Raw genomic sequence first — 26,742 nt, 5'->3', positions numbered from 1 at the left:
GTGTTCAGCTGTTGCCTCAGGTGCCTGTCAGCAATCAGAGTCGCTGTTGCAGCATCAGAAGTGCTCATTGCTGAAAGCCTCCCTTTGTGGCTGTCGTGTTGTTTACCCCCGCTGCTGCTACTCAACAGCACAGATGTTTTCAGGAGATGCGTTTTTCCAAGTGTTTGTCAGAAAAGTCCATGGACTGGGGAGGAGTGGGGGCCACAAATACATTAGAATAAACTTATGCAGGAGAAAGGGCGTTGTAAAATAGAAGTCTTTCTATGAGAAGGTAGTCATACAGGAGATGCTGTAAATCTGACTTGTAAAAAAGAAAAAAAAGGGAAATTTTAGCAGTCCTTGAAGCTCCCTACAGTAATGCTGCCTCTTCCAGAGGGAGGTTGTTTTTTCCCTTGTTCTGCTGCTGGCTTTAAAATAGTTGGACCATGATGGTGTGATGCTCCCCACGTGCTTTATCCTTGCATCAGTGCTGCTTTTGGATGGGCGTTTATTTGGCACTAAGTAAATGCTCCTTACAGTATGATTTATTTACACAGCATACTACTCAAAAACTACCAAATGACCTTCAGGGGATAACAGAGACTTGCTGCTGCTTTAGACTCAGGATTTGTTTTGAGCTGTTAACCTGCAGGTGAGTGGCTCCTGTGTTTATCAGCCTTTTTCATGTCTTTTTCCTGGCTTTTCAAAAAGGTAGGGGAGACTAAGAGCCACTGAGGGCTCTTGCTAGTTGACTACCTCCAGTTTCAGTTTGTTGCTTCTCCAGTCCTCTCATGGCCCCTGTGATACCATTTCATGCCAGATGTTTTCTCTCAAAAGGAGCACTGGTCATTGTGGCACAGCTAGGTTGTTATACACGAGGAAATGGAGATAGAGGAGCAGTACTGGTTCTTGAAGTGCTTCCTGAGCAGAGCCAGCAGATACAGGCAGTGAGGAACCTGCCACACAGCCATTAAAATCCCAAAGGGGAAGCAGCTTCAGTCAGAAGAAAAATCCTCCCTAACCTGCTGAGTTGGGTTATTAATGGTACTGTCCCCTGATGATGCAAACGTGTACAAAAGTGCAAACTGTAGCGCAGTAAATACTTCAGGGTGCAATCTGATTAACAGCTGGGATCAAGCTGAGCTTTCTCACACAGGTTAGCATTACAAAGGGATGTTTTACATACGAGTGCAACAGTGGCTGACTCAGCATGCTGACACTGGTGTGGGTGGGATAGGGATGCAGGAATAAGGGTGACTGAAGCTCACACACATGATAGATGGAGGCAGAATACTGGGTTAGTGGTTGTGGCAGTCATGATGGGGTGATCTTGTTGTCTTTTTGCTCTGGCAGTTATTATAGGTGTTAGCAAGGGAATTCTTGGAAAGAGGAGATGGGTAGGAGATGCAAGATCTGACTCATTAGCCTGAGCTTGCCTTGTGTTCTGCCAAATACACAAAACAATGGCAAAATCTGCTCAGCTTGCAAAGTTTGCCTGTATGTTATACAGGTAGCGTATCCATGTAGAACTGGATGGGCTTGGAGTGCCCCTGTGATGGTATTTGTAGAATGGACTCCGAGGCCATCAGTTATCTCTGCTCCTTTTCTGTACCTACCAGGGTGAGATTAAAATGCCACATCACTTCCAAAGCCACCCAGGACAGCAATTTCAAGGTGAGGCATGACTTCATGAGGATAGAGAGCTTTATAGAACATGGGACTAAACACAGCAAAACTGAAAGTTAAATAAGCATCTTAATAGCAGCTGCCCAAGCTTCACTGAAGGCACTCATATTTCAGAAAATTGAGGCTTTTATAATGAAAAAAAAAAATCATAGGAGAAGGGCAAACTACTGTCCTTACACACCACTTAGTTTTGCCTTTGAAATTAGAGGAGGGAATTAGCTGTGGTTATAGCTAGGCAAAATTTGAGGTTTCCATCACAGTGGGAATGCCTGCATTTCAATATTTGAGTTTGTTCCAGGTTGGTACTAAAATGTGAAATAGGACATTTTAACATAGTGGGAATTCCAAAATTCTCAATTTGATTTTTTTCTTTAGTTAAAATGAAATTCTTGACCACTTTTCAGGTTGAAAACACTTAATTGCTATTATTGCTTGGCTCTGCAGTATTTCATTTTGAGCCTGTTTCGTATTTCAGCTACATACAAGATGAGGATTGGAGTTAAGACGCATGATGTGTTTTCCATTCTCCCTTCTGGGTTAGCCTGCTTTTCTGGACTGCCTCTCCAGGGATTACTCAAAATTATGCAGTTTCTATAATATATCATACAGATCCCTCAGAGGAAGATCTGCATTGCATTATAGGAAATGTAATTTTCTGAGCCATTCAGTTTATGTTAGAAAATGTGGGCCCATACCTCAGTTCACAAAAATCAACATTCTGTTAGGAAAATACAGTTTAGTAATTCCTTAATGCAAGTTCAAAGAAAGATTTTCGGTAAGATCACACCAAAAATAAAGCTACAAACACCTTTTGGGGTAAGGAACTCTGAATGAAGTATTTTACCCGAAATTTTCTTTGATGGCGGTTGTAATGATGATTAATGGTTTTCAGTGGTAAATACTGGGTTTGCAGAGTTGCATGTTTGATTAGCAAGCTCTAGTATTCCTAAAATTTGTATTTCTAGAAGTTTTGTTCACTGACTGAATGAATAAACCCAGAGGTCTTCCCTCTGCTGATGACTGTACAACTATACCAGTCAGATACTATGAAATTTTGCCACAGAGATTCTGTAAGTGCTTTTCTGCACTTTGCTGTTGCCTTCCAAGATGTACAGGTCACTAAGATTCAATGCTGGTTCGTTTTACAACTGTCAAACCACAGAAGACAGAATCTAAAATACCTGTGGAACAGGGTGCAGGGGTAGTGAGGGTAATGGTAACCTGCACTGGTCAAGGTTTTAAAGTACTGAGTGCCCATGAGATTGGTTAGGGAGAAGTATGGAGAGAACAGCTGCCATCTGATTAGGTGTCTGGTCATTATCTAGCTCATGTTAGCCTTGTTAAGCAGCTTATCTTAGGTATTGGTGTAGTCAATCCAGTGAATGTATAATGAGAAGAATTTGGGGGTGTCTTAAAAATTTTTTCACTCTTTTCTTGTTTTGGTTTTTTTTTTTTGTTTTGTTTTTTGTTTTTTTTTTTTTTTTTTGCCTGTGAGTTGTCGTTAAACAAGGCACTGGCCGACAGACATGGAATGGTGGATAAAATAATCCTTACAGCTTGTCAGAGTGGCCTAAGTCATTGGGATGAGGTTTCCCTTAACTAACGGCAGTCCAGTGTTCTTTGTTTCAAATTGTCTTTGAGTGTTGTGCTGACACCAGTTTTCAGATGAGATTAAAGAGGGCTTTAATTTGAAATGAAATGTGGTTATCGCTGCCTGTGTTGGCAGAGGATTTCCTTCTCATTCTGTGTTTTTTCTGTCTTTTAAAAGCATAAGTCTGAGGAATTTCTTTCCAGCACCATTATGTGGCAGATGTGCTTGTACTTGTACGTGGTAACTTTTCTGAAGGTTGTCCAAGGTCACTGTTCTCACAAGACAATCAAAAACCTACTTCCCTCTCTGTGTTTTGGGAAGGATGAGGGATGCTTTGCAAGCTTCCTTATGTTAGGATAATAATAGGAAACAATAGTCTGTTAATGCAGGCTTTGCCATATTGAATTAGCTCATTGCCTCCTGTGGCGTATTAGCACACCGCCTGCAACTGCGGTGGAGCTGGCTCAAGGTGACCCACAGCTCCTTCCAGTAATTTATCTAATCAACTGTGCAGTAATTTACTTAAGGTTGAAAAGGGAGAGAAGTTACTTCATGACCTTTGTATCTGTCAGTTCATACTCCAAAGTGTGATTTTTTTTTTGTACTACCTGTTTTATGTGAAGTTTCATAATGATAACACTGGGTCCTTCTTAAAATTAATTCCCTGCACCCGTCTTTAACAAATTCTAGCAATTTTGTATTCCATGAACTACCTCTGTGTTGCCTTAAGAAGTCTGCCTTTGTATTGATTTTTAATTCACTACCCTTTAGCTTTATTGATGAACCTAAATATTTCAAAATATAGAAATGCAGATTGTACCATCCAAGCATACATAAACCTTATGGCAGTGCCTGAGAGCACTCTTGTGTCAAATTTATTCAGACACAATAAACAAGTGTAACTCTCGTGACTACAAAGGCTGGGCCTGGCAATTACATTAAAGTCATCTAAATGCATGGAAATGTTCTGAATAAAAGCCCTATTTAACTATTTCTTCACCTTCAAATCAGCAAAGTAATAATTTTCCAGACTTCATTAAGATCCTAGATGCCACCACTCATACAAGTGTCATTAATCAGCTAGTGTAGCTACCTGGACAAATTTTGAGGCTCAGTTTGTTAAAATAAGGGCAGTTAACAGATGGAACAAAAAGTTGGTGTGATGATGAAACACAAATAAGAAATACAGACACAAAGGCAATATTTTTATACTTAATGAAGTATTCTGTACTTAATAGCCTACTTCATAGCATACACTTACCAAATCTATGGTCTAGGCACATCTCAAATTGCATCTGGCAGGAGTTGTGTGAGCACCCTCCATCAGAGAAATCCAGCACCACCCAATGCTGGTGGTGCCTCCCCCTAGGGCTCAGTGGCCCCAGCTCCTGCCCAGGCTGCTGAAGTTCAGTTCTCTTCCAAATCTCAAGGGTTTTGGGTGTGCCAGTCCCTGTGCAGTGGTGTGCTGTGTCTAACGAGAAAGGGCTGTTAGAAACTCACCTTTAGGGTGCTGGTTGCTTCACTGCAACTTCAAGACTCTGACTCCTAATAATCTTTCAGCTGCACCTAACATTTCTCACTGATAAGGTTGCATCCTTTCTTAATAGCATCTAGTCCCATTGTGAGGTGGGTGGGTGTCATGGTTAGTAGGTGAGCAGCGAATGGCAAGTGAACTCAGCAGGTGCCTAAGAACCAGTGGCCCTTGGGACTGTGTGTTAGATAACAGGATACACTATGTGCATGCTTGGAAAAAATGTATTCCTCACAGTGCCGAGGACTAACTCTGTGTGTTTATCTGGTCTCTCCTCCCAAGCATAAAAGCATGGTAATGAGACAAAATAGTCTACTTTGGACACAACACATAATCCCTTGCAAGAAGTTATGGGTACTGTCTCAGTACACTGCACCAACTGAGAAAAGAAAACTGGCTACTGGCAATAGTTTAGCTTGTAAGGAGTCACATGCACTTGCTGGAGGGGGCAAAGCAAAATTGCATGGATTCAGAGATCTGATGTTCCTTCAGAAGTACAGCTCTTAAAAGTTGTTGTTCAGTTCTTCAAAAGCACAGAGAGGCCCTTTCTGGTGCAGATCTGCCAGGTCAGGTCCTCTATGGCCTGGCAGACAGGATATAAGTGAGATTTTGCCCCCTTAATCAATTCAGGATAATAAAAATGATAGGCTAGTCTAGACAGAACCAGAAGTTAGCCAGTGAAGAGTAATCACTGCCCAAGCTTTTATAGAGCCATTCTACTTAATCAGAATGTTTTAAGAGTGTTATTGTGCCTCTTGAATCTCTCCTTGCCCCCCTGTCCAAAGGGGGATGGCTGTGGACCTGTGTGTAAATACAGATGATGGGGCACTTAAAAATAAGTGGTGGGAGAGGAGAGAGTGCACTTCTTGGTTCTGTCTTGCTGAAGAAAGCTGTGTCACTTGAGGCTTGGAAAGTGCTGTGTTAACCCCAGCTCCTGGCTTTTCATTACCTTTGTGCCCTCCAATGTATTCATATTAAGTGAAAGTGGGAAACAAAGTTGGTAAGTGAAAGAATGCCTTTGCTACAAAGTGTGTCTGTCTTCTGGCTGTATTTCCCACAACCTTGCTACTCAAGTGTTTCATTAATATGAAAGCTTTTGCTTTATAATTTTTGAGAGGGTGCAGACAGCTGCCAAAACCACAAGGAACTGTGCCTGGGCAGTTGTGCTGTGTGTCTATTTCGGTGCTGCTCAGAGGCACCAGGCAGTCTCTGACATTGATGTAGAGTGGTGCATCCCTTAACACCTTCATTTTCACTTCAGACACGCTCCCACTCTCCCATTATGGCTGGCTCCAGCAGTTTTTGTTATGATCAGCATTAGCACCTCATTTCCTCCTGGCCTCTCCACCTCCCTTCAAGGCTCCATAAAATCCATCTCATGTCTGGAACCTGACAGATATTTCTGGGCACCTTGAAGCCCTCTGTTGTGAGAGGAGGGCAAGGCTCAGGTGTGTCTGCCTCTGTAAACCAGCTAAGGGCAGCATTAACTCAATTTAAAACCTGTCAATGTGGTAGCTCTCTTTCTCTCCCTTCAATTCTCTGTCTTCTTCAGTAATTTCTTTCTTTTCCTCTTATTGCTGATGGTTTTTACCTTGCTTATGGAACCTCTTAAGAGGTTTCTCCTTCAGGCAGTCAGCAGGTGGCTCAGTCTTTGCTGCAGAACTTTCTAGCATTTTTCCTGCACATCTATCTAAGCTTATTCTATTCCTGCTGTTCCAAAAACCTCTGTATTATTACTGTAATTACTTATTTTTATGGTGTTAGTGCCTGGAGATGTGCAGATAGTGTCAAATCAGGCTGCAAATGTGGGCTGGTAGAGTAGGTGTTTATTTCTACCCAAACAGGCTTGCAAGCTGATATATATTAAGACTCATTTTACAATATCTCAGCCTATGAAGTTGCTTTTTACTTAGGATGTGCTTCCTTTTGCTCACTGTAAGACCCATCAGGAACAATAAGGATCATATATTTGTGGCCTTAGTTATTCTCTCCAACATTACACTAGTGTAGACAGCAAGTAAAATTCCCATCAGTGGCTTTATCCTCTTGTGTCAGATGCTGTTGATAAAGTTAATTTTCTGCTCCAACAAGACAGTATGCCTGGTCCAGAGATGGGACAGGTATGAAAGCAAACAGGGGGAATGGTCAGGGAGCCTATGCCCTATTATTTTAATGATGTAGTTCCCCCATATGGGAGAGGAGGTAGCAAATAGGCAATAGAGGTAGCAGAAAGGGGTAGAGAGGAGGGAGCAAGCAGGCTGCCATGAAAGATTCACTTACACCAGGAAATGATGCCTGAACTTCTGCTTCTGCTGTCAGCAGGTTGACTTCACTGCTCTTCAGGGTAGTGGCAACTCATCCACTGCTCAGCACGTGCTCCTGGCTAATGCTGCAGGGACCTCAGCTGTTCTGGGGCAAGGGCATTATTCCATTACTCTAAGGGGGCAGTAAAGACCCCTCCAGACCCAGCCCCTGGTGAGAGGGACAGTTGATCTCACAGATACCTCTCTTTACTGAGCTCTGACATCAGGTCAGGGAGGTCTTTTTTTACCCCAGCTACTTTCTGTTTGAGAATACAGTAAACTCTTCAAATCCCATTAAGTCTTTGGGTATAAATTGGATTATTGTCTATTTTGTTGAACTGCTTTAGCAAGCAGATTTACATTTTGTGTTTCCAGTTCCAGAGGAAGAAGAGGAATAATCTTTCTATAGAATGGTGGGCCTGTGTTAAATATTTGAATTAGTTGCCATGTACAGGTATCCTCTGGATTTCATAGTGGGAGAAGGGTGAGGGGGTTCTGTGATTATAAATTAGATCTGAAAATGTGTAAATGCTGATTAAAGTATGATCAAAATGGCTTTCATCTATAGTCTGGATCACTCAAAGTGAGGAGCCTCCAGCAGCCAATTTAGAATGGTAAATCAAAGTATCTTTGGAGATTTGAAATTTGCTATTGTCTGCTGTTAGGTATGTCTGGTCCAAAGTAAAATATGTCCATGGTCAAGAGACATGGTTTAGTGTAAAGATAAGTGAGAAAATTTCAACCCTTCAGTTATCCTCGTATTTCAGCTGCCTTGCATGGGAGACAATGGGGCTTTCTTGTAGGCTGTCTCTTTAGATCCAGCCTTGTCAACTAATCTCATGAAAATGAAAAGTGTGCAACTCTCACAGAACATCAGTAGCATTTGGACACTTGGTTCTCTTCATCCACCTTGGAATTCTCTGCTGATTGCAAAGGCATTTTGCCAAGTCTTCAAGCTATGCTGTGGAGGGTGTAAATTAACAGCCCTTTGTGGATTTTGGTTGGTGGTTTTATTTATAGAGATTCAGGTAATTGTGCATTGTGTGAGCTACATTTGCTGTAAACTGAACTTCAGAAGTAGGATAGCTTTTAGGGAAGAAGAATTGGTGCATGTCCTTCTATACATGACCTTTTAAAAAGCAACCAAGCATCCAACCCCACCCTTCTAGTGCCACACATGAATTATGAAGAATATATTTTCAATTCTTTCATGCTGAAAACTCATTTGTCTTCTCCGTCCTTAATCGGACCTACAGAAAAGGAGATATAACTTAAGTAATTTACTTTGCAGAATGAGGCACTGGCAATTTACTTGATTAATGACATGCCCTAGCTTTTGCTCTGAATTTGAAATCCCACAAAAATCATTTGACCTCTTTTTTACAATTAGCTCTACAGTGACAAAGGAAGCCAAGCCAAAAAAATGTGTTCAGGGTTTCTGAGAGTGCCAAGGGTTTCAAGGAAGCTTCCTGTTTCTGTCCAAAATAGCTGATGGGTCCTGTTGAGCCAGGCATATTTCTGCTCAGTGGTTGCCTTTCATATTGTGGTTTCTTTTAAGACTGCAATCATCTTAGCCATTAAAAACCAAAGTTGAGATGTTGTTTGAATTTGTCTTCATTTGTTAGGTCTGTGACAAAGCAATGCCTGAAAGAGCAGTATTTTATCTGTTACTAAGCTCCTATTTCAGCATGCTGTTTTGTGCCAGAAACTTCATAATCTAATTAATTAAACACAAACAGAGCAAAAGTATTATTTTAAATTAATTAACAGGAAGCTTAAAATAAATGCAAATGAAAAATGCTCCAGGAAGTTTGGGCACAGAGAGGTCTTGCTTGTAGAGGTTTTCAGGGATTCACAGTTACTGGTTTGGACCAGCAGTTTGACTGCTGGGCTGAGATGCAATACAGGACTGATGGTACCATGTTGTGTTCTGCTGTTATCCTCACTAAAGGAATATGCAGGTCCTGAATTGAAGGAGACTGCTCTAAAAGCAAATAGCTTCAGTTTATGGAAACTGACATGGTGGAAACAGTAAAGCTATCTCTGTTTTTCACAGGAAACTGTTAGAGCCATTGTGCCCCACAGCCAGAGAGGAAGATCTCTAAGGCCCAGTGCTTCTGGCCAGGGAAAGAAGCTTTCAATTCTTTGTGCTTTTCTTCCTCAAATTCTGACTTGCCTATATCTGCCTTAGGATTACCTCTGATTGTTTCTAGCATGCACGTTTCCCCCTTCAGGTTTGTTCATTTCAGCATGTGGGCTCTAACAGAAGTTAGAGGGGTTAAATTTCATATTCATTATCCCTAATTGGGGCAGGTCAGGAATTAAGATACTAGAATACTAGTTTTAGAAATTTAGCTGTCTTTGAAGGGCTAGAGTATCTTCCACCTTGGAAGTCTTTTGGGCCTTGTGCTTTGCCTAATTTTTAAGTATCAATGAAATTGCTAAGGAAACTCCTGTAAAAGTAGTAGTCAATAAGGGAGGACTTTTAAAACCAGGTAGCTACATAGTTCCCAAAACTTCAACTGTGACTGAAGTTTGTTGGGTTGGATTTTTTGTGTCACTCATTTTAAAGACAAAATCCTTTCTGTAAAGTAAGGAAAACTAAGTGCCTCCGCTTGGACAATCAATAGCAAATCACAGATCCCATCAGCAAGGTCACAAGAGGCTGCTGTAGCTCAAATCCCTTTTATTTTCACCTTTAATGACGTAGAAAGTTGTTCAGTTGATGTATTGTGCCCTGGCCTTTCCCTGTAATTGACCTGGACTGCTGGGCCATGCCTTAATAAAAGTGTTGCATAAAAGGAGGGAGAGCTCAGGAGAGGACCAGTGAATTTTGTCTAGGCTTGTCTTAGAGCTCTAGGTTTCCTCATTAGTTATTTCAAGGATCCTTCTGAACAGGTTTGCTATCATAGAGTAAAACCAACCCAACTACAGTTTGATTTGACTTCTGGAATGTAGTTTTACTTTTGCCAAAATTTCTGTGTCTGCAGGGCAGTAGTTATGGTCTTCTTGAGGACCCAGTGAAGATCCTTGTCCTTTCTGATGGCCACTGTTCATGGCAAAGGACTGCTGTCTGACTGCTCTGTAAGCTCACTTTAGCTGTGGGGGGAGAAAGAGTCACAGGGTGTTTTCCATGCCTGTGGATAGCCAGATTTCAGGAGAGAGGACTGTTTGCAGGAAAGGTGGTGTTTGTCCATACCCCTTTAACCAGCTGCCTGATGGGATGGACAGGGGACCAGCTGCTTTACTGCCTTCCTCCCTAAGCTCAGGTGCCTCCTTGGTGCCAGCTGTGATCTCAAGCTCCCTGGCTCAAACCATAATGGCTTCAGTTTCCAAATTTTCCTGGTTAACATTGTCCATTGGGTGGCATCAAGAAGCAGAATCTTTCCTGTCCTTTAACAGCAAGAAATGTTTCTTCCTGGGAGCTTGGCCACTAGTCAACTGTAGGTGTATTTCCACAGTAAAAAAAACCAAACAAACAAAAAAAAAAAAAAACAAAAAAACCAAACAAACAAAACAAATCCTGCTTTAAAACCACAGGGTTTGGTGGGATGTTTTAGATGTTGATTCCATTTGAAAATCAAGTCAGCTGTATTTATGTATGAGTGCAGAGACTAGAAAAGAGTGTAACTTAGGCACACTAGGTGTTTTCAAAAGCATGTTTGTAACTGAACCACTTTAATAATTTATATACCTTTGAATATGATGTGCTCTGTTTGGGAGATCTTTGTTAAAGCATGCTTCTTTGAGCATCAAGGATACATAGGAGCATTTAACCCAGCCCCTCTGCTTCAAGATAAGCAATGTTTACATTATGAAATATTAGTATCTGTATATATTCATTCAAGTGTTGACTTTTCAGTGTACTGCAGGTGTTTCCATGCACATGTGAAACCATAACAGTACTTAAAACTGCTAAGAGCTGTCCTAAGACTGACTGTGGTGTAGAGGGGACTTCAAGCCTCTGTACAAGTTAGTGAAGCGGGTTTTTTGGGGTTTTTTTTGTGGGTTTTTTTTTGTCTTTTTTTTTTTTTTTTTTTGGGTTTTTTTTTTAAGTAATGCATAAAAATCAATTTCAGAATGTGACATTGTTATCGTTTCACACCTTCTGCTCTTAAAGCTTTCAGCAGCTGCATCTTTCACATTGGCTCTAGGTGTAAAAACTGTAAATGCTCGAGTACATGTGGCTGGCATGCTTAAGGACTTGGATGTCAGACATCAGCAGATGAGCAGGAGAAAAGTCAGAGTAGCCAGTTTTCCCATTTTATAAATATTTGAGTAAAAACTCTGGGCCACATAATTTGCTGGATTAGTTTGCTTCTATATCTGGTTCATTTCCCACCCTTGGGATTGGAATGACACAATTTGTTTTTGGTGAATATTCCCTGTCTCAGAATAAAGGCAAACAGGATGCTTTCATACTGTCATAAAACTGTGCATAAATACCATCAGTCTCCATATCTGTTTATGTGCTAAAAAAACCCTAAAGGAATTTTAATAAAACTGCAAAGTGCTTTAAAATTAGGAGACACTAGAACTGGAGTAACTTGACATTTTCTGTGTTAAATGACTTATGGTAAAGATTTCGTAGTTGCTTCCTCTAATAGTGGTGATCCTGTTGTGTCATACTGAGGAAGATGCTTCACATTCATCGATTTTCTACCAATTTTGTTAATGGAATAACTGAAGTATCAGTAGCTTGGGGTTTTTAATGGAAATAGGAATAAGACACACATCTTTTAATATGTTGGAAAGCTATTTACCAACAGGAAGGGTGTTTCTGAAATGCTGAGATTCAAATTTTAGGTTCCATTCCAAGCTTTGGAGGTCCACAGCTTTTTTTAGCATATATAAAAGTTTCCTTATCTCATCTTCATAAATTTGGGTACTTCTCTGCTTTCTGTTCTGACCACCTTCCTGTGCTACCAGCCAGAGCCTGAGGAGAAACAAGAAACTGTTTATGTGCTTTTGATGCTGAGGCTGAGAGAGGAATCTGCATTTGTAGGAAAACCTTGGCTGCCCTCACACAGCTCTGGCTGCAGCCTGCTCAGGGGAAATGGAGTTTTCAGCAAAGTCAGCTGCAGCAAACTTCAATAACTGTGCTAAGGAGCACTTGGCTCTAGCTCCTCTGATGGCTCGTGTGTTATTCTTCCTTGCCAAGCTGCACTTTCACACTGTATATGTAGAGCTTCTTAAAGAAAATATTATTTTTCTTTGGTTTTTAAACATGAGCAAAAGAGCATTAATTTCTCTAACCTGCTCCTGGGAAATGGCTGAACTGTCAAGTCTGAATTTTTCCAAAACGGGGTAGCTAGAGGCATGCTCCTGGTGTGGCAAAGTCTCTGGGATTTGAAGGTTTCTCCTTTGGTCCTAGGAACAGTCCTGTCCTGTGCAGGGTACCCTTTAAAAACATCTCAGCATCAGCTTGCATTGTCTGTCAGAAATCAACTTGTCAGGGCAAATTTTGTTCAGTTAAAGTTGTTATTCATGCTGCTGTATACCTTTCTAAATATGTAAGGCTAAATGGCACATTGGCCTTTCACAGGAAACTGTAATTTTGACCTTAATGGGTTCTTTATTCCCCAAGACATTTATTTTCCCAACAGAGCAGAGGTCTTGCAGAGGACATAAGCAATCAGTCTGAAATTAAAAAGTAGCTTCCTGACCAGACTACACCATTCACAGTGAAATCAACAGATGTTATTGGATGAAGAATCTCCAATTTAGAGAGAATAGTCATAACTATTCAGAAATAATTTCATGTTTCCATCATCCTTACATATATTTGTTCTACTGCCTGATTTCTCTATTGCAGCGTGTTTCTTTTGTAGATATTCTCCTCTGTGTGTTTTCTGCTTGAATTCTTCAGCTTTACCATTACTGGAATCTGATAGTTCTTCCAGCTTGCAGAGTGACAATGCTTATTTTTAGCTTAGGATTCATAGTTCTGTTGTTTTGGGGTTTTTTATCATATCAGTACAGAGAGCTCTCATATATGAGCTACAAAAATTACTTTTTTAAAATAAAGTAAGGCTTTCCTTTGAAAGGACGTACTGGAATGTAAATGAGGACTTGTATTTGTGGAAGCATTCAGAAGGAGAAGTTATTAATGATGAGTATGCTCCAGGAAGACAGTCCATTTTCATTCTCATCTTCCCAAGAGAGTCCTGTGTGTCTCTCTGTGTGCCATTATTACCCAAGAGTAGAGAGTGACTTAAAGTTTTCTTCTATACATCTCTGATTATGTAGTTGTATTTTTAACATTTTGTGGAATGCATCAGAAAAGTAAAATAACAATATAGATTCATCCTGCTAGCCTTTAACCAGTTAATGAAACAAATGGTAAGGTCAATAAATCAGTTTCAATAGTAAATCCATTAAATTCAGCTGAGTAAAATATTTTTGTTTATAGTAATTACAGATCTGCTGTCAAATTTTATCTGTTCAATGAAAACTTACATAGAAAAAGAATTTGTATGAACAACTATAAAGATGCATTTTGAAGTACTTTACTCTGAAGCTTCAATGGAGCAGTGTCAAGTAAAGTCAAATTTAATTGTGATCCACAGACAGGAATGGATTCACAGAAGGACAAATGTCTCATAAGATGTGCCTGCTGTGGTGGGCTTAGTGCTTACTCTGCTACATGTTTTTCTCACCTCAGCCTTTCTGAGCTTTTCCTAAGTGTAACACATCAATTCTGTGTAGAACTAATTTTTATTGCTCTTCAGGAGAGGGTTTTATCCTTCATCAGCAGGTACAGACATTTGCTGAAAAGTGCTGTTACAAATTGCACATGTGTAGAGTGATAGCAGCAAAAATGTCTGTCGATTAAAAAGTGAAGTAGATTAATAAATTGGTAGTAAATTACTAAATTTTGTTAAGGATAAGGAGCTGTCCTGGAATATTAGAACATGTTGGCAGTTATAGGTTTGTTTTTATTCAGTGCTCTGTAAAGCTGGTGTGGCTGGTGTGCTCTAGTGACAAGTGGGTTTTTTAGTATAGATCTTGTTTAGAATATGTGAAGTGTTTCTAAATTATTATTTGTCCAGTCTCCCCAGTTTTGATTACTTTAATGACACTTTCTACAAGCAATTTACTTGCTTAGATTAACCCTCGTATTTATTTGTTTAATTAAATATCTTTTATTTACAAATGTGTGCATCCAGAGATCACAAGTAAGCCATTAAACTGAAGAAGGATGCTGGCAGTTGCATTTGGCTTTGACCTCACATTCCAAGGTGATGAATAAACAGTTTCTTTGAAAATGGAAACAGTGGAATTGCCTATTTCAAGCTGTTCATTCTTCAAAAGGAGAGTTGTAGTCTTTAGAAAAACTTATCAATTCCTGCAATCTCTGAGGTTCTATAAAGGCCATCTCATAAGAGCCATGTTTGTAGTGTAGCATCTTGTGTCTGGCTCTCTCCAATCCCCACTGGTGGTTAGAACAGTGCTCTAGATTGTAAGAAGCTTTATTCCCAAATCTATACATCTTTTGTGACAGAGAAATGGGTGGACCAATGTGTGTCAGACCAGCTGGAGTCCTTGGTAGTAGTTCTCAAACCACCAAGGTCTTTCCTGGCTTGCCTGGGGAATCACTGGATTCTGAACCTGTAGGACCTACACCTGACACACCCAAGCAACCCGACAACCTGACACAACCAAATCTAAGCAGAATAAAATTGATTCTATCTTACAACATAGTTATCTCAACATTTGTCCCTCCTCTCCTTCATCTGCCAGGATACTTTATTCTCTGTTTCTCTCACCCTGCCTCTTTGCCAAGAAACACATCACCATTTCTGAATCGCCATGACCTTGTCTGACTGATGAGGACAGAACAGCTGAATATTTTCTCCTCTTTGGTATGCTCCAGCCTGACATTTACTGAAAGCACAGCTCATGGGGGAGAAAACCAGGATGCTTCTATGGTGAGGAAATCTTGCTCTAATGGGGCTGCATCAGCACTTCTAGTGCATTAATATTTTTATTAGACTGTATAGCAAATACTGGAAGTGAACGCATTAGTGTGGATCAGCATTTTTGAGCTATGGGTGTGTTTTATAGAGGCTATCAAAAAGACAGTGCTTTTGAAAGCTTTGTTGATCTGGATCAACAATTCAGTGTATCAGTGATTCATGCAAATGCTTAGGCCTGTGGCCCAGGGAGAACAGAGATGTGTGTCACTAATTCAAGGATTATTAGCCTTTGACTTTAGGCTGAAGTTCAGAATTTGATGGATATTGATTGTCATGTGAAAACTTTCTTCTTGATGAATTTATTTCACAGTGGAAATGGGGGAATGTGCATGGCAGTAAGTGATTTTCTTTGCCTTTGAAATTTAATTTATTAAATCTTTTTGGAGGAAGATCAAATTCAATTCTAATAGCAGCTATAAAAATCCACTCAGCTCTTAATGAGTGTGTATGGCATATTATCAAATGGAGGCAGAACCAAAAATTAAAAAAGAAATGTTTCCATTACATTGAAACAGCAATATAGACCCGATGTAATCTCTAGTTTTCCATGTCTTGTCCCTGACCCCACGATTTGGTCTTCTGGTTTTCTATCTGAGAGCACTTAAGGAAGCTCAGACCTTTCCTTGTGCTTGCTTTCTGAGGTTTTGGCCTCCCAGCCTGATGGGTTTTCCATATCTCCCTGGTCATCATTCCCTTTGGATTGTAACTACATTGGGACTGGAAGAACACCAGCAGTGGAAACCAGGGGAAGTTAGGCTTTGGTCTTGAAAAGGGAAGAAAAGTAACAAAGCAGCACAGTTAATGTGGGTGGAAGGAGGTACTGAAGTGAGACAAGTAATTGTTAAGGTCCGAAATTGAGGGGCAGGGCCCTTGAGTTTTGTTTATGTGGGAGAGAGAAGATGCAGAAAGGAACAAAGCCTCAGTAAACAACAGAGTATAGGGGAGGAGACAGTGATGAATCCTGACCAAAAAGAGACTGGTTTTAATTCACAATATTTATTTATTATACAGTTTAATTGTTTACATCATGTAACAAGCATATTATAAAGTATATATACAATCTTTCTTTCCTCTGTTAACCAAGAAATGTGGTCATAGAGGAGTGGGTACTTGAGACCAAGAGAAGCTTGTCATTTCTCTTTCCTGAGGTAAGAGATCTGGTGCACTTTTGGGGATTCAGGGATGCATTGCACTGTTCTGTCCCTGGACATTGATGTAAATGCCCCAGTAATGGGAACATTTTTGTTCAAATCCAAAGTTATTTACTGATTTTTAAGAAGTACAGCATTTTCTTCTGCTTTTCCTAATGGCTTTGACATATTCAGTTCCTGTGAGCATCATGCTGGCAGAATGTGATGTGAAAGAATAAAGTCCACTGAGAGTGACTGCTAAAGATCTCTCGCTCTTTGCCTACCCAGATGAGATAGAATGCACCTGAAATTTCAGTACAGGTTTTCAGCACAGGAGAAAAAGGAGAGGAAATAATTTCCCTTTAATTATTTTTCTCCTTCTTCAGTCGGTTCTAAAGGTAACGTTGCTGTATTCTGAGATTTCTTCAGAATTGCAATAGAGTTTCACCTAAACCCCATTTCACCTTGTGCTGAAGTCCTGGTCGTGCCACAGGATATCAGTATGAGTTGCAATTTAAACATGCTCACATTGTCTGCTCTGGCTCCTATAATCAACTGTGTTATTTAATACCTGCCTATTACATGATTTCTACCCTTCCTTTCAACACACAGGTGAAAAACAAGAGTAAATTGGCTTGTCTGTATTCTGGTGGCAGAAGCAAATGCATGAGCTTTACATTCTTTTAAAAACTTTTAAGTTCCCCTCACACAAGGGAAAGGAGAATGTGTCAGTGCTGGAAAGACATCTGGGCAGTCAGGTCGAAGTGGCTCCATGAGTAGTGCTGATTTCACAGATAATCTGATCCTACTGGGTACAGATTACTTTTGTGAGAGATGACCTAAAGAGGTGCCTAGCACAGGTTACTGGGGGAGGATTTGGGAAGTGCTCTCTCAGGTGCCCGTTCTGAGGCACAGAAATTTAGATGTTTTGCTGCTTTATGGAAAACAGAGAGCTGATCTGATGGTCTTGGCTCTAAAGCAGCTGTCATCTGCTTGTGCTTTTTCATGTCACCAGTCAGATTAAGTAGCAGAAATGGCAGTCGCAGCAGCAACACTGTCACTCACTCTCTTTATTTCTCTTGAGCTCCTTTTACTGTGCTTTTGGGATATAATTTTCAGATAGATATTGGATATCCAGAGAAAGGTATTCAGAAACAGCATGTTTGTTGGCATGCTGTTCAAAGCCATAGAATGAACTCAGGCACATGCTCCCAGGTGTCTGAAGGAGCACATTGCCTGCCTCTGTGTTATTAAGTCCTGAACAAACCTGGAGTGTTGTTCTCTGGTTGTGCTTTGCAGCCCCATGGAAGGGTCTGGTTGGAATGTTGATGGTTTTAATGTGCTCACAGATTGCTGCTGCAGACTGAGAGACTCTGAGCACCCCTCCCTCTGGTCACTTCTGTTTGGGCATCTCTGTGTGCAGAGAGACTGGGCAAGCAGGACACAGGCAGTTTAAAGGCACACAGTGGTAGTTTATTGCCTAATGCATGTAGTATTCACCTACAATCAAAGTGCTACTATGGCATCAATGTGCCCTCCATTGCAGATGCAGAGACTTAATGGGTGATGGGTTAATTGGCAGACTGGCATCAGTCAGCTGGGAAAGGGCTCTCTTCTGCTGCTCAAGCTTATTCAATAGGCTAAATTGCTGTCTTTTCATTCTCAATATTTTTTTTTCCATAGGGCTTTCGAGCTTCTTTTGTCACTGTTTTTGTCTTGAACCACTGACTAGAACCATTTGAATAGTTTAATTTCTGTCTGCATATTTTTCTTGCTTGTCTTTAGCTTACAGATTGCCTCACAACTCAATAACCATTTCTGTACAACAGAGCTGAGATTCTCATGGCTGTTCTGCAGCAGGACAGGTGTCAGACAGCTGAACCCCAGGAATGTGGCTAGTCTTTGGGAAAATTATCTATGATGGTGAAACTTTTATTTGGAAAGGGGAGACACAAGTGGGGTACAACGAATTTTCTCTCAGGCTCAATTTAAATGTTTTCATAGAATGGAGGTAAAACTCTTTTCTGATACCAGGGATGGGGACGAAGTGAGCTTTTGGTGTTTTACCTGCCTGTGCAAGACACAGCTTCTGCTCTCCACCCAGACTAAGAAAATGGTCTGTCTACTTCCTACTATCTCAAAGCATTGGAATGTTATAAATGTCCTTTTTTGGGTGGGTGGGGGTGGGGGTGTTTGTTTTGGGGGTTTTTTTAGTTGTTTGTTCCCCCCACCTCCCCCAGATCTTCCCCCGTACGATCTGTTTGGCAATATTTGGGTAATAGAGTGTTCTTTTAGTTGTTGAGGTTATTTCCTGGTAAGTGTGTTCTTGTTCTCTTTCTAAGTGAACTAAATCATCAAACCTCTGCTGGTCTGTGTGGGAGATCTGGGCTCAGCCTCCAGAAGGAACAAACAGGTGGAGATATAAATGGCATGAATATCAATAAAGAGAATGAAAGAGTAAGGTTTAGCAGATCATGGGCACACATAAAAAGGGGTGCTTTAAAGTGTGCCTAGAGCAGTGGGACTGGAGAGAGCCTTTGAGCATCTCAGCAAGAATCCATTAGAAGTGCTCAAAGACTTGAAAAGGCAAAAACACTTGAGGTCCTGTGCTTGCAGGGGAGAATCTGTCCTGTGTGAAAAGTCTGAGTGAAGGGCCTCCAAATACAGAAATCAAAATCAAACCTTACTTATGTCTTCTGGGTTTTGCCTCTCATATCTACTGCTGTATTTTAAGAATGAAAAAATACAATGTCTTTTGAGGCTGGAGGTGACCCTGAATACTTAAGCTCTTTAGCATTCTAGTTTATCTTTGCCATCACCCACACCTTGAAATGAATCTCCCAGATTAATTTTTTTATTGAAGCAGGATTTGCATCTTTTGAGCCAGGATTCCCTGAAAAGCTGCCCATCTTTTCATGTGTTTTCTTTTTAGTCCCTGTACTGTGACAGTGATGAGTGCAGCCTGCTCTTCCACACTCTGGAAATGTCAGTTTTTCAAAGGCAGCTCTCTGGGGTCTCCACAAGTGAGAGCATTCCTGATGCTGATTAACTTAGGGGAAATGTTGCCAGTCAGTCACAAGGGAAATGATGACATGGAATAATCATAGAATCCCAGAATGGTTTGGGTTGGAAGGAAGGTTGAAAAGCCTCTAGTTCCAACCCCCCTGCCCTGGGCAGGGGCACCTTCCACTCGGCCAGGGTACTCAGAGACCACCCCCCATCCAACCTAGCCTTGAACACTTCTAGAGGTGGGGCTTTCTTGTAGGCTTCCTGTACATACTGGAAGGGGCTCTGAGGTCTCCCTGGAGCCTTTTTGTCCCCAGACTGAACAACACCAGCTCTCTCAGCCTGTCCTCATAGGAGAGGTGCTGATCATCTTCAAGTCTCTCCTCTTGACCCACTTGAGCAGGTCCGTATCTTTCCTGTGCTGAGAGCCCCAAGAGTTGGATGTAACACTGCAGGCAGGGTCTCAGCAGAGTGGAGTAGAGGGGGAGAATCACCTCTCACTCTGCTGGCCATGCTTGTCTTGATGCAGTCCAGGATATGATTGGATTTCTGGGCTGCAAGTGCATATTGCTGGATCATGTTAAGCTTCTCACCCTCCAGCATCCCCAATTCTCCTCGGGATTGCTCTCAATCCATTCTCTGCCCAGTCTGTGTTTGTATTTGGGATTGTCCCAACCAAGTGCAGGACCTTACACTTGGCTTCATTGATCTTCATAAAATTCTCTTAGGCCCATGTCTCCAGCTTGTCCCAGCCCCTATGGATGGTGTCCCTTCTCTCCATCATGTTGGCTGCACCTCACAGCTTGGTGTTGTCTGCAGTTTTGCTGAGGGTGACTCGATTCCACTGCCCACGTTGCTGACAAAGATGTTGAACAATGCCAGTCCCAAGAACTCACATCACGACAGCGTGATAACTCTAGGAAGTGTGTGTCAAAGAGGCACTGAAATCCTGAATGAAAAACATACAAAAAATAGGGCCTTTAATTGGTACTGCCTGTTTTTGGCTGCACTTAACCCATCAGTGACAGCTTTGAGCTGATCATTCAGCTTGGTGGGAATGATAATGCCGTAGCCAAGAGCCTGGGGCTCCTGGGCATGTGTAGGCACAGGCACAAATACACACGTGCACACACAGAGGGTAATTATTGTGAGATGATTTTATGTGGGCAGGCAGGAGTTAATCGTGGTGGATATACAGGATTACAAGACTCAACTTTCTTGCATGGCCGAAGCCAAACAGTGTGAACAATCCTGCAGGTAGACCAGAAGGGTCACAGGGTTTCAGACCATAGACTGGGAGTATGGTAAAGGAGAGAAAAGGGACTGGCAGCCCACAGAGGCAGATACACTTCCTGGGCTTGTTTGATTGGTATATCACATCTGAGTAACAGCTCCTTGCTCTTCCTACCCACTTTGTTAATACAGAGAACAAATAAAGTACCCAGAAGGAGGTAGATAAGTCGAATTGTGAAACAGTGGTTCTATTCAGCCCAGTCTGTTATCTGGTTTTTATGCCATCTGTATATTAAGTTGAGCAGTTTTTCATGATCAAGAGCACGAAAGAAAAGATGAGACAATAAATATCATGGTAAATCATCTTGTACTCAGATGCTCAATCAGAATTCCTTATATTAAGCCTAAAGTCCAGGCAGATTGAGGAGTTGCTTTTCTTAGGCCATTAAACTGTGCTCCTGGCAGAGAGCAGCAGAGATGAGAACTGTATTAATTAAAATATGTCCACATGATTCCAACAGGCAAGCTATGCATTGTGCAAGGGACATAGGCAAAAAAACATCCCCTGAGGCCCTTGGAAATTTCCTTTTCAAGATCACATCAAATGATCTGCATGCTTCTGGGCATCCAAGTTGTGGTCCCCAGCCAGCCCTCTGGAAGACTCCTCTACAGGAGAAGTACTGTCCTGCAGGGCACAACAGTGGCTCTCCATACATTGCCCACAGCCCCAGCTGCAGCTGCTCTGATGCCTCAGACTAGCAAGAGCTATCAGCCAAGGAACAGCCACAGTCTGCCTCGTCAAACATGCAGATGATGGAAAAATCTTTCCTGCTTCCCTCCACTGAGCATCCAAAGCTGTGCACTGAGTTTTGACTTTAGAGAAATACAAGATGAGGACAGGGAGTAAATTTGGTCCACATTTGGGAGAGTCAAGGTCAGGAGGATTCTGCTGGAACACTTGGACTTTCTTCTTTCTTCTTTCCTAGCTGTGTAGACCATAAAATTTCTTCTAGAGGGAGTATTAAAATACATGTTTTAAAGTCTTTAGATCCAGGTAAGTCTATCACCTCTTCTGGTAACCACTTTTGATACTTAATTATACTTTCCCTAAGAAATTTTCCCCTGAGATTAAATCTGTCTCACATTAGCTTTCAGTCAGTTGATCTTGCTATGCTATTGACAGCAGGATTAGAAAGGCTACGTTATTTGATCTCTTTCCTATGAAAAAAACAGTGTTTCATGTTGTTCACATCAACTCCAGGTTTACTCTTTAGCACACTGAACTTATAAAAAATTCCTTAGTCCTTGCATTGTCAGGATGGTTTTGTCTGTTCCTGGGACACTTCTATGATCCTCCTTTGCACTTGTTTTAAAATGCCCACAGCCACATCGTTATGTATAGGTCAGAACTGCCCACTCCAGTCTAATAATATTCTTTCCAGTGCTGCTCACCTAGGGCCAGGAATTGCTTCCCTGGGTGTTGTTAGGGCTGAATTTACCCTTTTTATAAGTTTGCTGTTCTCACAAGTTGTTGGCTAATAATTATCTATTAAAACCAGCATGGATTTTTTTTGTAGTTCCTCTTCCTGCAGAGAGTCTCTCCTGATGCAGGTGTGGTTGTACTTGTTGTTCCCATATGCACAGTGTTCCTCGAGGTCATGCTGAATGGTGACCATTTATTTAGGTTAGCAGGAACTCAAGATCCTCTGCAGTCTGGGCAAGTTACTGGCCCAAGAAGACAGCCTGTGCTGAGCTAGGAGTGAGGCTCAAAGAGTTGTCTGCTTTCCTCTATGTCTAGAGCAGGGCTCCTTAGCAGCTGGCTTAGGTGAGGATTAACTGGTTGTCCTCTGTTTCTTCTGTGACAAACGTAGAGATTAAAGGATAGAAAAACAAAGCAACACAGATAAGTCAATAAAGTGCAACTGCACTTGCATGATGCTTGATAAGGCTATCTTCCAGGATATATATGTACCTTTTCAAAAAATAGATTAAATAATGGAGAAATAGTTGGGATGAAAAGTCAAACTCATTTGCAGATCAAATATTTAAAGGTTTAACAGATAGGAAAATTAATCGCTGCTCAAATTAACTTACCCAAAGCTGTAAGCATCATTTATGCAATGATGACACATGGGTGGAATCAGTGATGAAGCAGAGATGTAGTCTGCCAGATTTAATGTAAACACTGAGCAAAAAAAAAAATTCTGTGCTAAGAATTTTTTTATGTGCTCATTATGTTACAGTAAGATAGAATGGTCAGAGGTGCAGTGTAAAGCACTGGCTGGCTGAGCTAAATCATACTTATCTCAGAATTTTTAAGCAAAGAACAGGAGGCATATATAGGTTTTGCCAACCTCCCACATCCTCTTGTGTTTACTATGCCATCCAGTGTTTGTGGGTTTCTAAAGAATTGTAGGAAACTGTAGGATAGTGTTTTTGTGGATCTAGTGAGGATGTTTCTTATTACATTATTATTACCTCGGGAGATACACTTCCCTTTTTTTCAAAGTGGCAACCATATAAGAAGTTGATGGGTGAAATGCACCTGTGTAGTAGAGAGAGGAATTTTGATTCATTGTCTTTGCAGTCTCAGCTCACCCTCTCTCTGCCCGTGCACTATGCCAGAGTCTTGAATTAGGTGCTGATATTCTGTTTTGTTCCTCATACACCATGGGTGCTAGGCCAGATTTGCATAAGTGCTGAGCATTCCCAGCTGCAAGCAGGAGGCTTGGATCTGTGCTCTGCACGTGTGGGGTGCCATAAAAGTGGTAAGTACTTTGGAAATATCACACTCCAGGGGGCTCAAGTTTGTTCCTTAAATGTAGAGTTTTGGCTGCTTCGGCTTTACTAATGGCTAATGGCTTTAGTTTCGTGTCTGCCAGGAAAAGATTGTAATAATGCCAAATGTTTTAAGAATATTGAGGCAAAAAAAAAAAAAATTCTGGTGGTAGTTAGTGTAAAAAAGAAAGGCTGATAGTGTAGTGCAGTTGTTTAGGATTCATGGCTGTACAGAAACAATATGTGGTGCAATGAGCTGAATGTGGAGGTTGAGAACTACTACCAAGTGATTGTAAAGTCACAAATTCCTATAGAAACATGGGGTTTTTTGCAGTGCATCCAGTGCATGTGCACTGCAGAGGAACCTGAAGTGCAACAGGCAACTTGTTACTGTCTGGCATTGCAGTCTGATCCAGCACATAGCTCTGATGTGCTGGAGGGCTGTTTGGTTTGTTTTTCAAATTTAATAAAAATATGTCACTGCACTTCAGCAGCTATTTGTTTGATGGGAAGTGAAGACATCTGAGCTATTAATGCCTGAGGCAGGCCAGGTGTGGCTGTGGAAGGAGGTCCTTCTCTGTGAGCCTAATGAGTCATTCAGGGAGATGACTGTACACTGTGTCACTCTACATCACTGCTGACGCCTGATGGAATTAATCATACTATTTATATCAATAAGATTAGCAGCAGATAGGTTCAGGGTTATTAATGGTATAATTAGCAACTATGAATTTGTATCAGTGTAGTACCTTCTACATTAGCATGTCATAAAAGCTATCACTGATAGTAAGGAGATGGCAGCTGCTGAGTCAATGAAATGCCTGCTTGCACATAATTGTAATTTAAGCAGCCACATTTACCTTGGTGAGTGTAATCTTTTCTCTCTCTAGGACTTACCATAATGCCATGGATAGCAAAAACAGCACCAGAAATTGGAAGCACCTAGTCAAGCTCCAGGGGCTGTGCAGGTCTTCTCAATGCATCTTACCCACTAGTATAAATTTTACCAGTTCTTGAATATTTAAAGTAATTTTTCCTAGCCAACATCCCTAGAGGTGCTATTCACTTACCAGTTATTCTTTTCCTTACATTGCCCACTTACCTACCATCTTTTGAGGCAGAACAATTCCCATCTTTCATTTATACATTTATGTTATTGCCTTGAAGATATTTATAGATGGTGATCATCTTCCCCATGAGTCATCTCTAGTTCCTCCAGCATTTCTGTATATGTGACCTGCTTTCCTAATTTTCTGGGTCACTGATGGAGAAGAGGAACTGTCAGTAGTTTGTAAATAGGGTGTGGGTCAAAGGAGAAAAGACTTTATCAGAATTCATGCTTGAACTTCCTATCCCAAGGAATTATTCAATTCCTACTGAAATTATTGTAAATTTAACTTGGTGTCTGCTGGTTCACACTTGGGTTCTCAACAGAGGAAAGTTAAACATTAGATGAACTTCAGTCATTTAAGTTCATCTGTACTGAAATAGTTGTCCACAGCCATATTGAATTCAATGAAATGGGGTACTGAAGATAAACTACCATAAAATCAGCTCATCACCTGCTCAGGACTCTAATTCAAGAGTTAACTTTGAACATCTGCCCGTTGGGCTGAGAGTGTTTTATACTTTGCAGAAAAAATGTAGTATAGCTGGTAGGTATCAGATCAGGCTTCTTATGACTTAGCTTGTGTGCCAGCTGCAGTGGATCTCAGCACAATTGAATTTGTCTAGAGTGGAGGTACACTGAACATACATATATGTACACACACATTACACTATAGCTGACTTTTTGTTGGCACAGATTGTTTTGCTGAAAATAAATGCTAGCTATGCTGTGTAAATAAAATATGCAGAGGAGAGGGTAATATCTAGTTGCCTTGGAAAACTCAAATTTTAAGGGCACATTTTAATGTTTCAGGATATAGTGGTTTACTCTGTCATCCTGACATTGTGTCTTCACTGTATGCATTTACCATGTTCCAAATAAGATCAAAGAAAAGCAAGTCCCTATCATCCTTCAGTTAAATAAATATTTAATTTGAGAAGAATAGGACAAACAGTACATTGAGCATGTCATTCAGCCTGAATCTCATGACCTGACCTAGTTCCTTGTTTGCACAAAGTTCTACTTACGGAGCATCCTAAATTACAAATGTTCTTCACTTGAGAAAACTCTTCAGTGCAGTATCACGTTAAGTACAACAAAATAATACAGCTCATATGAGATGAAAGTGTCTCCAGGGGCTCATAGAACAATGTCTGCCATAACATTGATGTATTTTATAGACTCTCTGCCCTTCCTTTAGTTCTAATCTGCTTTTGCAAATAGCTTGAAGGAAGTTCGAGTGTTTGTGTACCAGGCAAGTAAGTTACAACCTCTATTTACAGCTGGCTCTTTCAAAGTGCTTGCTTCACCTCATGCATCTTTATCTTAGAAGATTCTCCAAGTGATATTTTCTTCATATTTATAGCAGAATATAAAGTAACTTTTCCAGCTGTGGCTGTATAAAATATTTCATGTGTGGTAGAAAAGCTGTCTCACTTGTGCAATAATCAGCATTGGGCATTACGGAGTGTCATAATCCTGGTACTTGCGGTGTCTCTCAAGCAGTAACAGCCATTGCTGACAAAACCATTCTGAATCCACAGTATGTACATAGGAAACCAAATGGCTGGTAACTGCCCCATAAATTTTATGTTGATTGTCTTTATGTTACCGTTTAACATAAAGGGAAGAGCTCAAAGTACTGGAATGAACAGTTCTGTGTTTTGTCAGTTACTTATTCTAGCACTTAGCAGGGCCTCCATATTGTCTCCAGAAAAGCTTTTGCTTTGGTCTGGTGTGCAGTAGAAGTCAGAGCTTGTCTGGATTCTAGCTTCTGTATAGACCTTACAGTTGACATTTCTTAAGGACTGGGGGAAGAGAGAGGAAGGAGCCCAGTGAGGGCAATGTCAGTGTAGCAACACTGTTTGTGAATTACTGAGGGGACCTTTGGGGATCACCCATAGGGAGTAAAGAGAAGTGCTTGGTTGCACAGCAGTGTAACTGGAGAAGCTTTTGATTCATTAATCAATGTACAAGCAATGTCCACTTTCCCATAGGTGAGACAGTAAAATATAGAGCCAAGAAACTCAACTGCATCACGAGAATGCTTCCATTAATAAAATACTGCAAAGAAAAATAGCTTTTAAGTCTCCTGAAAAATCTATTAGTAGGGTTTAATTTTAACTGAAGCATTGATTTTCATTTCTTTAAGGATGAATTGTCTCAGCCTAAAAGTCCATGTAAGTGTGCAGTGTGTATAAGTATAATGAGAGATACAAAAACAAGTACTGTATCCACCCTCTAGATCTTACCTGTTGTCTGTTAACTTCTTTTGTCTGTTAATGCTGTTTGTATCCTGATGATGGGTGCAACCTCATAGTGACTCTAACTTAGGTTAGGATCAGTCAGTGAGGAAACTCCATGGAAAAACTGCACGCACCACCAAAAAAAATCATAGCAAGATTCCACTTGCTTCTG

The 26,742-nt window shown here is 40.9% G+C and overlaps 1 protein-coding gene across 5 annotated transcripts in view; it reads left to right on the top strand.

The window, feature by feature from the left end:
* TSPAN4 (tetraspanin 4) overlaps nt 1–26,742 on the top strand; it is a 419,532-nt gene that overhangs the window by 279,337 nt on the left and 113,453 nt on the right. The gene's annotated exons all lie outside the window — the stretch shown is intronic.

The sequence above is a fragment of the Haemorhous mexicanus genome, chromosome 6 (genome assembly GCF_027477595.1).
Source record: "Haemorhous mexicanus isolate bHaeMex1 chromosome 6, bHaeMex1.pri, whole genome shotgun sequence".
Lineage (NCBI taxonomy): Eukaryota > Metazoa > Chordata > Aves > Passeriformes > Fringillidae > Haemorhous > Haemorhous mexicanus.
This window is presented reverse-complemented; position numbering and strand designations above follow the sequence as displayed.